We start from the raw sequence: 10,982 nt of genomic DNA, 5'->3' as shown, positions 1-10,982 counted from the left end.
ATTTCCCGCTTTTTCGCAGTCACTCTCTCTCGCGTTTACGTAAGGTTTTTCTTCGACGTCGACACGCAACCACCTCGCTTCTAAAACGATCTAACACCTGTTTAAAGGCATAACTGATTTATAAACGATTGAAAGAAGTTGTTCTCGCTTATTTCCTCCACGACATAGCGATTAATTCCCCTATAAAACATTATCAAAGGAACCTTCTATGACGGCCACGCGTCTTGCTGTAATCGAGGTTCAATTACGACTTATTTACATAACATTGTACCCTTTAATATTCCTTCAACACTTTTAAGAAAATCAAAAATACAACTCAATTTTATAATATATAAATTGAATTCGAACAATCCATCTGAACTTTACGATATCAGTATAACAATATATAAAAATCCGATTTGATCAATTCCCACACAAAGCCAAGCAATAAAACTAATAAATTCACTTACTGTAAAATGCATTTAATTTTAATATTATTTTCAAACGTGTGCAAGTAAAACACTCGTAAACGCACACTACTTTTACTGTGATCTGGTCAATTTATGCGATAATTGTCGGTTGATCCGTAACCGAACATTAGGGATTTCGGATATAAAATATTTTTCCACGGATAACGCGCTTTCTAAGCATATATATAAACAATGAAGGTAGTAATTAAAAATAATTTATAAAAATATTATGTTTGTCGTTATTTTTGGTAAATTGAGCAATAAAAGTTCTGTTCCGCTTTGCCAAACAATCATCCCTCGTTATATAGCCCTATGTATTTATAACTGTAGTTCGATATAATATAGCTAAAAGAATGTGTGTAACTGTGCACCATATAATATATCCTGTCACATTTATAGCATATCGCACACATTTGCGTCTAAAACGCAAAGCTTGCATCTGAACCGTGCGTCTATATTTGCGTAGGATTCGAAATCAAGATTTTGCGTTTTCGACTGCGTGGACTCTCGACGCCTCGAAGTTTCATGTGTCCGCACACTCATATGCCTCTGCAACCTGTGCGCTACGATGACCGTACATTTGAATCCATGTGTATATCCGCGTGTTCAATCTATATACGGGTGCTAAAACCCATGGGTTAGGGTTAGTATGGGTTCAAATATTCGCGAAACAAAATAAAATTCCATAGATGCAATAGTATGCAGGTACAATTGTCGTGGGTTCAGATGTACGTAGGTTCAAATGTACGGAAACCGTGCGCTACTTTCGTAGGTACCAAAGTAATTATGGGTGTAAATTATTATAATCATGTACATATAAGTAATCGTTGTTTATTCTATATACGCAAGACTCGTGAAGTGAAGTTACTTGAATCGTATTCTTTTACTTACTCAAAAACATTAATTTCATTCTACATTGCAAAATCTTGAGCTTCGGTTTGAAGGCTTTTCTCCATCTAATCCTGATTGGACTCACGTTACGCATTGGCCACCACAATAGTTGAGGCCAGTGCTTAACACACCCTTAGGTGCAAGGCTATTCTGAGTCTTGCGGGCGGTTGTGCGCAATGTACATGCTAAATTTTTCGTGTTATATTTTCTTTTTTTGTGAGGTGAGACTGACAAATACATATCAAAAGACATACGATTATCTGACATACGTAGCGACCAAAAATGGCAATATAATCTAGCTATTCGACATTTCTTTTATAGATTGATTTTTTTTTCCTGGGCAACATTAAAGCTGAAATCGAGACAGCTCAATATTCTCATTTCAATCTTAATTCAAATTTCTACGTAACCAGGCTTATGGTTTGAACTGAAGTATATTGGCCTTTTATACAGAGCATTATTGTCGCATCATTGTAATTGGATAACATTGCGGATATCCATAGCACTTCTACGTGGGAGGTCACGGAAGAAAATGAAGTGCGACTATGTTCAGGAAATGACATGCAGAATTTATCTGATGGGGCTTGAGAAATTATAGTCTCTACTTTATTATTACTCTATTATTACTCCGCTATATTCAAATTTGGGTTCGATTCGAGATTTCACAAAGTAACAGTCTGATCGCGAAATTGGCAGATATCCGTTTTCAAGCAATCTATTCTGTGAATATATCACACTCGCTAGTGAGATTGAAAAACAACTTTTCGACATTGCTTCAAATTTGCTCGAGCTGAAGGCGGGCTTGATTTTTGTTCGGTACCGGTATTATCCTCCAACAAAAGAAAACCCTTTGCATAAAATTTTAGCCAAAGTGCCAAATACACATCATATTATTGGTCACATCCAGTGTCACGTCTATAGCGATGGTCGATAATTTGCTATTGGAGGACAGTTGTAAAAAAACATGACGTCCTGATTCGGATCATCTATAATTTGTATTCGTTGAAAATGCATCGGCCTAAAACCATAATATGCCGTCGGCATTTCATGTGGTTGGTTTTTTTGATTATATCAATAAATATTATCGGATATATGCGCAAATCTAGTTGCAAAATCGCTACTGACAACGACTTAAGTACGGGTAACACAATCATAGCCTGGGTATTAAAAAATTGAAAAAAACTAACGTTTACTAGCGTATTGTGTTTGTGTATAGAGCCGAAATTCACAAAGTACGATGTATGCAATTAACAATCTCCTGTTAATTTTGATTCATAGAGAAAAAGATTTGAAATTGTAGTATTTATCCGGCCTACATTCGATCACATAAGAAAATTTAGTAAAGTATGATTCATTTTAAAATTAGACAGACAGAATTTCTTGCTACGAGACAATTCGCCGTTTTCTTGTGACGTCACCGTGAACATGCAATTGAGGAATAGTCATATAGAGTCTATCCTCAACAACTATACCCCAACCAAGATGGCGGACACCGGAACGTAGTATGTGTACATGGTTATGATTAGGCCATAATTTCAGGTACAAATACTACGGGAGTCCCTTGGGCAGTCCCCGAACTCGTAATAGAACTAAAATAGAAAAAATTGGAATCAAATTATGGCCTAACCCTAACCTGGTACACATACTACGTTGCGGTGTCCGCCATCTTGGTTCACATACCTCGGGAGTACCCAAATTGTACTTACTTATACTTAATTTTATTTCGTGTCAATGAGTTACAAATTTCAGGTTTCAGAATGGTTCGGGCCTACTCTTTTCGAAATGGACTTTGGCACGCTAGATAAACTTTTTCATACTCCGACTCCTAATTCCATTATATCACATTTGTTTGCATTTAATAGAGCTTGCGCAAGCTTCTTAATAGGAAAAGTACGAGATTTTCTTTCCCTCCCGATGTCAAAATATTGTACACGCACCCTGGATTGAGTCGAAATATATTATTGAAACAATTATTGTTTATTCTTCAAAAAGACGAATTTATAGTCATTGGGGTAATTAATTTACAAATGTTTCTCAATGAATCTCATGAAAGTAAATTACAATTTGGTCCTTTTCATCAAGCCTATTTTTTATCATAAAAAATGCTGCCTTTTTTCAGACTGACACATAAATACAATGTAATTGTGACATTCTGACGTTTTTACTAGAATCTAGTGAATCTGAATGACATAATCAATTGAATAACGTCACTTACAAGGGCTATATGCTAAATGATTTATGAAATCCAGGTGAGATATCGAATATTAATCATAGTCTATACAATCGTGTCTGGGTCGAACTACAAATTCAACACTTGAACTCACGCTACCGCAGGGCCAAGTAGGCGTTCTCGAAAGGTGATTGATTGTGTGTAATTTAGTCAAATCAGTCACTGGCCTAACTTTGACATCATCAAACTGCTTTTTTCCGCAACTCCTAAACAAATCGATTTCGTTTTTTCAAAATTTGAGGATGGAAGAAATAGGATTTTTTTGGGCCGATATTTTACCCAAACGTTCGCCTTTTTCATAGAATCATTATTTTGACATTTATGATCGAATAACAGATTCCTGTGTAGATGGCCTAGGTTAATACTGTAATATGTTAGTGTTAGTCATTACACCTTCGTGTTCAAATATTTTTCTCTTGAATAATTTAATATTGGCATTTCTTCATACTCTGATGTTAGGTTTACATAAAATGTCGGATGCTCGTTTTTGTATCAGGAATTTTACACCATTTCTTATAATTCAACATAGATATGCTCAAGACACTATAACAACTATGCTATCGTGCATGCATTTGTTCAAATATTAGTACAATTTACATGGGGCATAACTCCACATACTGAAATTGCTGAAAAGGTAAGATGAACTCACACAAATTTTTTCATAACAAACTTTCATCTACTTTTGCCTACAAATTTTGTCCAAATACATGCTTCGTTAAGTACTATGCTGTTAAGGAAAGAGATATTTCTGTGTAACTGAATTGTTAATTGCTGCACTATTACACAGATATTATTTGCTAATTTTATTACACCAATATACTCAACGAAATAAAGTTATAAAGCACGTATAACAATTATAATAGCCTACGTGGCAGATCTTTCTGACGAAACCACCTCCGCTTTTTATCAGCAAGCTAACTTAATTTCCTGACTCTTTCAACAGGACCAACCTCAATCTGAAGTATTCAAAATCATTTTATTCATACTATGTATATTTAAAAGAATACCATATAGAAGAATTTTATATTTTCGAAACGGTCCATCTAGAGACAACACTGAAGTATCAACACGCTTTGAATGACTTAAAAGGAAATTTGTAGGCGGATCCTTCCGGTGCAAATGAAGCGATTAAGTACGACCATCTTCAAAATATCGTCGTTTTCATTTGGATCAAAGATGAATAAAATGGAATATTAATAACCTATGGGCGTACTGTCGTGATGGCACGAACTTGAATGTTATCGGGGTCAAGGAATTTTTGTCAATTCACTGTCAATTAGTTAGATGAAAAGCACACTTCAAATAAAGAGAAGTAACGTTACTGTCATTCGTATGGACATTACGCTATTACCTTATTGCGATAATAATACATGGATATTGGAAATTTATTACATTTACATACTTAGCTCGCTATAGCAATTACAGCGAATAAGAGTTTCAACCATATGTATTATATGGAATTTAATATAAGCTTTCTGATATGCCACCCTGAAATACAGATGGGTGTTGCACCTACATTTTTGTTCGACTAATTTTGAGATTGCCAGTCCTAAAATATTATCTCGTGCTTTTTATTTTTGAGTTATTGAATTAAAACGACAGAAACGTATAAAAAGCACTTACCCGGATCGATTTAATAAATGGAAGAAATATATTATACAGTCCAGAAAGTTCCGAGACAATATACTATGGCGACATTACGTGCTGTTCAACATGTCTGTGCTTTATCGTCATTCACGTGGATTTTGTACAATTTCCATTAGTTGTTAAGCACATGAAATTGTGGGAACCAGGAGATTTGGATGAACCCGTTATTGGAATCTCGTGATATCAGAGATTCCGTTCTTGTTTTAGGCGTTAGACGGCCACAGCAAATGGGCTAAGTACAGCGCAGATGACAACTAACGTTATAATTGTCGTTTCAAAAGTTACGTATTTTTCGCTCACAAAGAGACATACACATTTTTTGGAAATGAGCCATCTTGTTGTTAGTGAGTTAGATACAAAGGAGAACCTGTTCTAAAATTTTAAATCATGCCTCGACTCCATTACAAGCTGACGTTTGTAATAAATGTGACTCCTCGTTAAACAACATCAATTCAATAAGCTATAATATTACCTTCCTGTTCTTGGAACAGACCAATAAAATTTTACGACTCTCCGGCTTGGCGGTCGATCATTTTTATCATCTATTCTTTGTTTGAAAAAGGGCAAGCTTGATTGTTTGTTAAATAAAAGTGTTGTCAATTCATTCAGCAAGTTGACCTCATAAGACTGATTTTTCTACTGTGTCTCCAGTAGTAAGTTTAACATTCTCAATAATTAAATTTTAATTCTACATTCTTAAGTATTTACCAAGGTTGCTACAATCTTTAACAAGCAAATGATACAAATATAGCGGTGTTTAAATAGTTAAAGTCCTACCAGCAATTCTGCTGTAATAGCGATTTAGTTCAATAACGTTAAAAGGAGATCCTTGTTTTTATTTGACACAAAATATGCAAATAATTTTGGTAACATAGTTTTTGTCGGGCTATTTTTGGCATACCAGAAAATCTAATAAACGATACAAGAGCTTCGTTGAAACTTTCCATAAAACGGATATTGAATTTGAATGGAAATATCGGTGCTTAGTTTGGGAAATAAACAAGAGTGCAATGTTTAAATATATGGGTCCGAACATTCGGAGTGGGTGCCTGAAGCCTACGGTAAGGTCTTACATGAAGCGGGATGCCGAGTTTGCTTAAAAGATCGGCGAATAAGCGTGACAGAACCATATGTACCCAGATTTCATGAAAGTATTTTCATGAATAAAAACAAAACATAAAATTTCGAAATATTGGGTACCATAGGACATAGAAAATTTGAAGAAAAAAAAAGATTGGTCGTTATTCGCAGAGAAAGGCAATTTCGTCCCAACCACAACAATCCCCCCAACATCGACAAGAACTTAGCAAAACAATCTATGTGTATACTTTGTGACTTCAGATCTCCCAGATTTTTCAATTGCTTCAGTCGAGCCGTTACTTAATAATAGAAGACAATTTGTGCTATTGTAGTATTTGAATCAATATGCGTATGAAATTCACCAATAATATGTGCATTGTGCAAAATTGCTATGTATACTCAATGTTTTTCTATTTCCCAAATATTGACAAAGGAACACTGTACAGTTTATTGACGTGTTGAAATGAATATATATCAAGAAATTACTGGCAACCGCCAGACAGGTAATTTATTTTGTAATGTGAGTGAGTGAAATAAAAATTAAGTTGTTGATTGTTTTGGATATAATTACTGAATTATTTATTAGTGAGGAATCCAGACGATCAGGCCTCGACCAGAAAATTGAAGACGAGGAATTGCGTACTAGCGATGATATCTTCTTAAGTTCAATCATCAATAGCCAATGAACAGAGAAGAATTAGCCCGACGAAGAAAGTATGTACGACTCATGCGGTTACTAATGAATTCACGTTGGAACGAACCCCTAATTCCAGATTCTCTGTAAAATGGTAGTATGACGTTACTAATTTAGTATTATTATGTCATAATGTTATATGTTAATGGTCATACCAACTTTTTACAATACTAACTACGCTATCTGTATATGGAAGCACTATAGTATCACAACATTGACCAAAATCGGTTTTATCAAGACATAACAACAATATATTATTTCTCTAACTTAGCTTTATAGCTTTTTGAATGTTGGTATTGAAAGGGTATTTTACTTCATTTTGATGTTGAATAACAGAATAACACTAATTTCGCAGTCGTAAAAATCGGACATATCTATGTAAACGGTACCTGTATTTATATTTATGGAAACATGGGAACACAACATTGTCCAAAAGCGGTTTTATCAAGACATGGCAAAAATATATAACAGGGGTGCACAACACAAATGAGGACATGTGCCAAATTTTTCAAATTAATCTTGTCGCGTGCCACGCACAATCGTTGGTATTGTAAATTAACTCCCATAAAACAAACAAATTCCAATAATAATACATAATAACGAATATCTATTTATTGAAACAGTTTAATGTCCTGAAAAACTGCTGATTTTGATATAAACGTGATATTTTAATGTATATCATATATAATTTTTTTTTTCAAAACCTCCCGCGTGCCACGTTTGAGCGTATGGCGTGCCAAATTTGGCACGCGGGCCCCGTGTTGTGCACCCCTGATATATAATCTCTGTACTTATCCTTATAGCTTTTTAGGTGTTGGCAATAATTTTGCAGTCGTAAAAATTGGTCATGTCGAATTTTCAAGTTACACTTCAGTCCGAGATCAATAGGCAATATATTGAAAAATCGAGAAAATTTTGGCATTAGTCCGCATTCTTTCACAAATGATTCTATATACAAGTTTGAAAAATGCACATAGAGAATTGTTTCTCTCTGAGTAATATCCGATCACAGAATATTTACTTTATATTTCTGGATAATGTAAATAACTGATATGTTTTCAGAGCATATACAAACACAAATCCATTCTTAATAAAATGTAATATTCAGATCCAGACAACTAATTTCCTTCCATCAATCCACAAACATTTTTCGCGGTGTAATGCATACATCATACTCGAAATCTAATATGTTTTCATGGCTTCGACAACGTGACTCCAAAGCCGTGTAAAATTATCCACAGTAGGATTTTATTTGAATAAAATAATATCTTAGGAACAATTTTTATATTTTGAATATTTTCGTTTGTAGGCTAGTTTGATAGCAGGTATTCAACGGATATTTTGTATAGGAGACGAAGTGTCCTATGGATTGTTGTTAGGGATTCAGTGATAAATTCTCTTTTTTCGTTAATGCAGAAATCGATTTCAAAAATTCAGCCCTTCCTCAGAACAATATTTTTGAATCCTAAGGGCGTGATATTTTTCCAATGCCCTTTTTAATTCGTGATTTATATGGCACCTCGCGCAGACCTTCATCTGGTGCAATTCTTAATTTTGCGGCCATTGCGATATTCATTTCACCTCTCTGGCCGTATATTTTAATATTGCTCTCTTGTCTTAGGACGGCATAGTAGTAAAGCGTTTGTCATTTCGATGTCCTTCAGTGAACCTATCCATCATCTATCGAACCTTCTAAATATAAGGTAGTTAGCTGTAATTGCTCTGCTTTGTTCAATTTAATTGTGCACAGCGCATTATGATTTTAGTGCGTTCCATTCGTCATTTTAGATGTCGTTGAATTATGTAGTATTTATCTTCGACACGTAACCAAGTTGTCGTTCATTATATTTATTGCTTGTGCCGTATGAAGATTACAAAAATTTGACAAAAACACCACAAAGTTTTTTGATCAGTGCATCTCTAAGATGATATGCGAGAGTCGAAATAAGTCAACTACATTTCTGGTCAAAAGGTCATCCATTCAAATAGATTTATAAATAGACTAGCAGGGATTTTTAGTTCGTCGACATCACAGAAAACATTCTTCCCATATCTTCGATCAGTTTCTGCGTTTTGATCAAATTCCCTCTACATCAAGTATTTCATTTTTGGTAGAAGACATGGAGAAAAATATTATAGATTGTCAGTCAATCTTCTGCGGAATTTACGCTAATATTCGAAACGTTTGAGAAGTCTAAAATTTTGTGGACATGTATTCATTGATGCAATATCAAACACTATATATTTTTAATTTTTAGATGGTCAGCTCATGTTGTTTAAACACCGTACTGGTTCGACTCAATAAGTTAGATACACTTTCCGATTCGTGATTGAATTAAAAGACGGGTTTGATATAAATTTAAGTGTAGTAGTGAGCCATCTCTGTGGCGAATCGATCATGTCCGTGATGGATTATTTGAAATTTGTTAAAAATGTGATTTTGTGTTGCAAGAATTCAGTAATCATTTGTCAGTATATCGTTGGGACATCTCAGGCACTGACTAAAGAAAGTTACAATGGTGAACGTTTTTACGTCTTCCCATGGGGGGCAGCAAAAAAACGAATTTTCATGACAAGAACAACATAATACCAAAATGATCCATTTTATGTAGAATAAGTCATAATGTAGTACTAGTTTGTTGAAACATCTGTGTCGTAATTTCATTTAAAAATAGTATTTTATTTATTCTAATTTAGGTACTAATAAATTACAATTGTGCATATTCCGACACTGAGAGCCACGCTAAAAAGCTATTCCAACCAACGAGTCAATGCATTCATGTAATGCCATAATCGCATTATATAGAGTATGCTGGCAGACGTTCGAAGTAGAGGACAGACTTTTGATGATGTTAATTTGGTATATATAGGCTTATTTGCAAAAGTATTGGCGACAGTGTTTATTTAGTGCAGACTGAATGACCGGCCGTAATTGACACACAGACAGCTCAAAGAACTTCAGTAAATAAAAAAAATCCTCATAGTGATCGTACGAAAATGATCGACATTACATAAGATGTTTATATAACAACGGATAATACCAACAGGCAATATTTAAGGTATTAACCTTCATACAAGACGTGATCAAAATACAATTTACCAAGCATCTACAGACATATCACTTGGTCATTTCTTTGAAGAAACAACAAATTCGATTTCGCGTTAACAACTTGGAATGATACATGTAATTTGTGCAAATACAAATGTAGATATAGCAATTGCATATTGCAATGACCCTTTTGCAAGGACCGAGTAGATTTATTTCCATATAAAGCTGAACACGTAGCTCCCTCCAACGGCGGTACTCCTAAAAATAGGTTTCCTGGATGCAAATTTACAATGCAGGTCTCAAGATGCGCGAAGTTATCTCTCTTCGAATATCAAAGTATTCGAATACCTTTTCGGCGGATTTTCGAATAATAGCCACGTTTTGCCGTCAGCGAAGTGTTTCGTTTTAAAGAGAAATCTCCAAACGATTTTCTGCGCTTTGTCACGTAATGCAATGGTGGTGAAATGGTATCGACACTTTGATTTTTCTTATCTTATGTGCGAGCGTGCACCTCATATTGTTGCGATACATTTGCACGGTCGCGAGATTGACACCATCGCCCTTCCCTTGCAAGGCTTCTAATTTACGCTTTCATTTGCATCAGGTCGCACGTCTCGCATAGATCCAACCATAGTCGGATATTAAAAAAAGTTGAATAAAGTCGTGCGCTTTGTTACAAATTACGACACCTAATAAATTGTCGAAGGTCGAAAAAAACAAGTTGATTTATTATAGGAAAAATCATTTACACTTTTTCCCGCTTTTTGGCAAATAATTTTGATAATGATAGTCAAAAAGTAACAACTTTTTACTATCGTGATTTCCCGTTGCGACAATATATTCAAATTCATGAACAATAACAGCATTTAAAATGCCGTATTAAATTAATTTTGTCTAATTAACGTAACTAATGACAAAATAAAAGTATTACTATTCAATACC

Source organism: Styela clava, chromosome 10, assembly GCF_964204865.1.
Source record: "Styela clava chromosome 10, kaStyClav1.hap1.2, whole genome shotgun sequence".
Classification (NCBI taxonomy): Eukaryota; Metazoa; Chordata; class Ascidiacea; order Stolidobranchia; family Styelidae; genus Styela; species Styela clava.
This window is presented reverse-complemented; position numbering follows the sequence as displayed.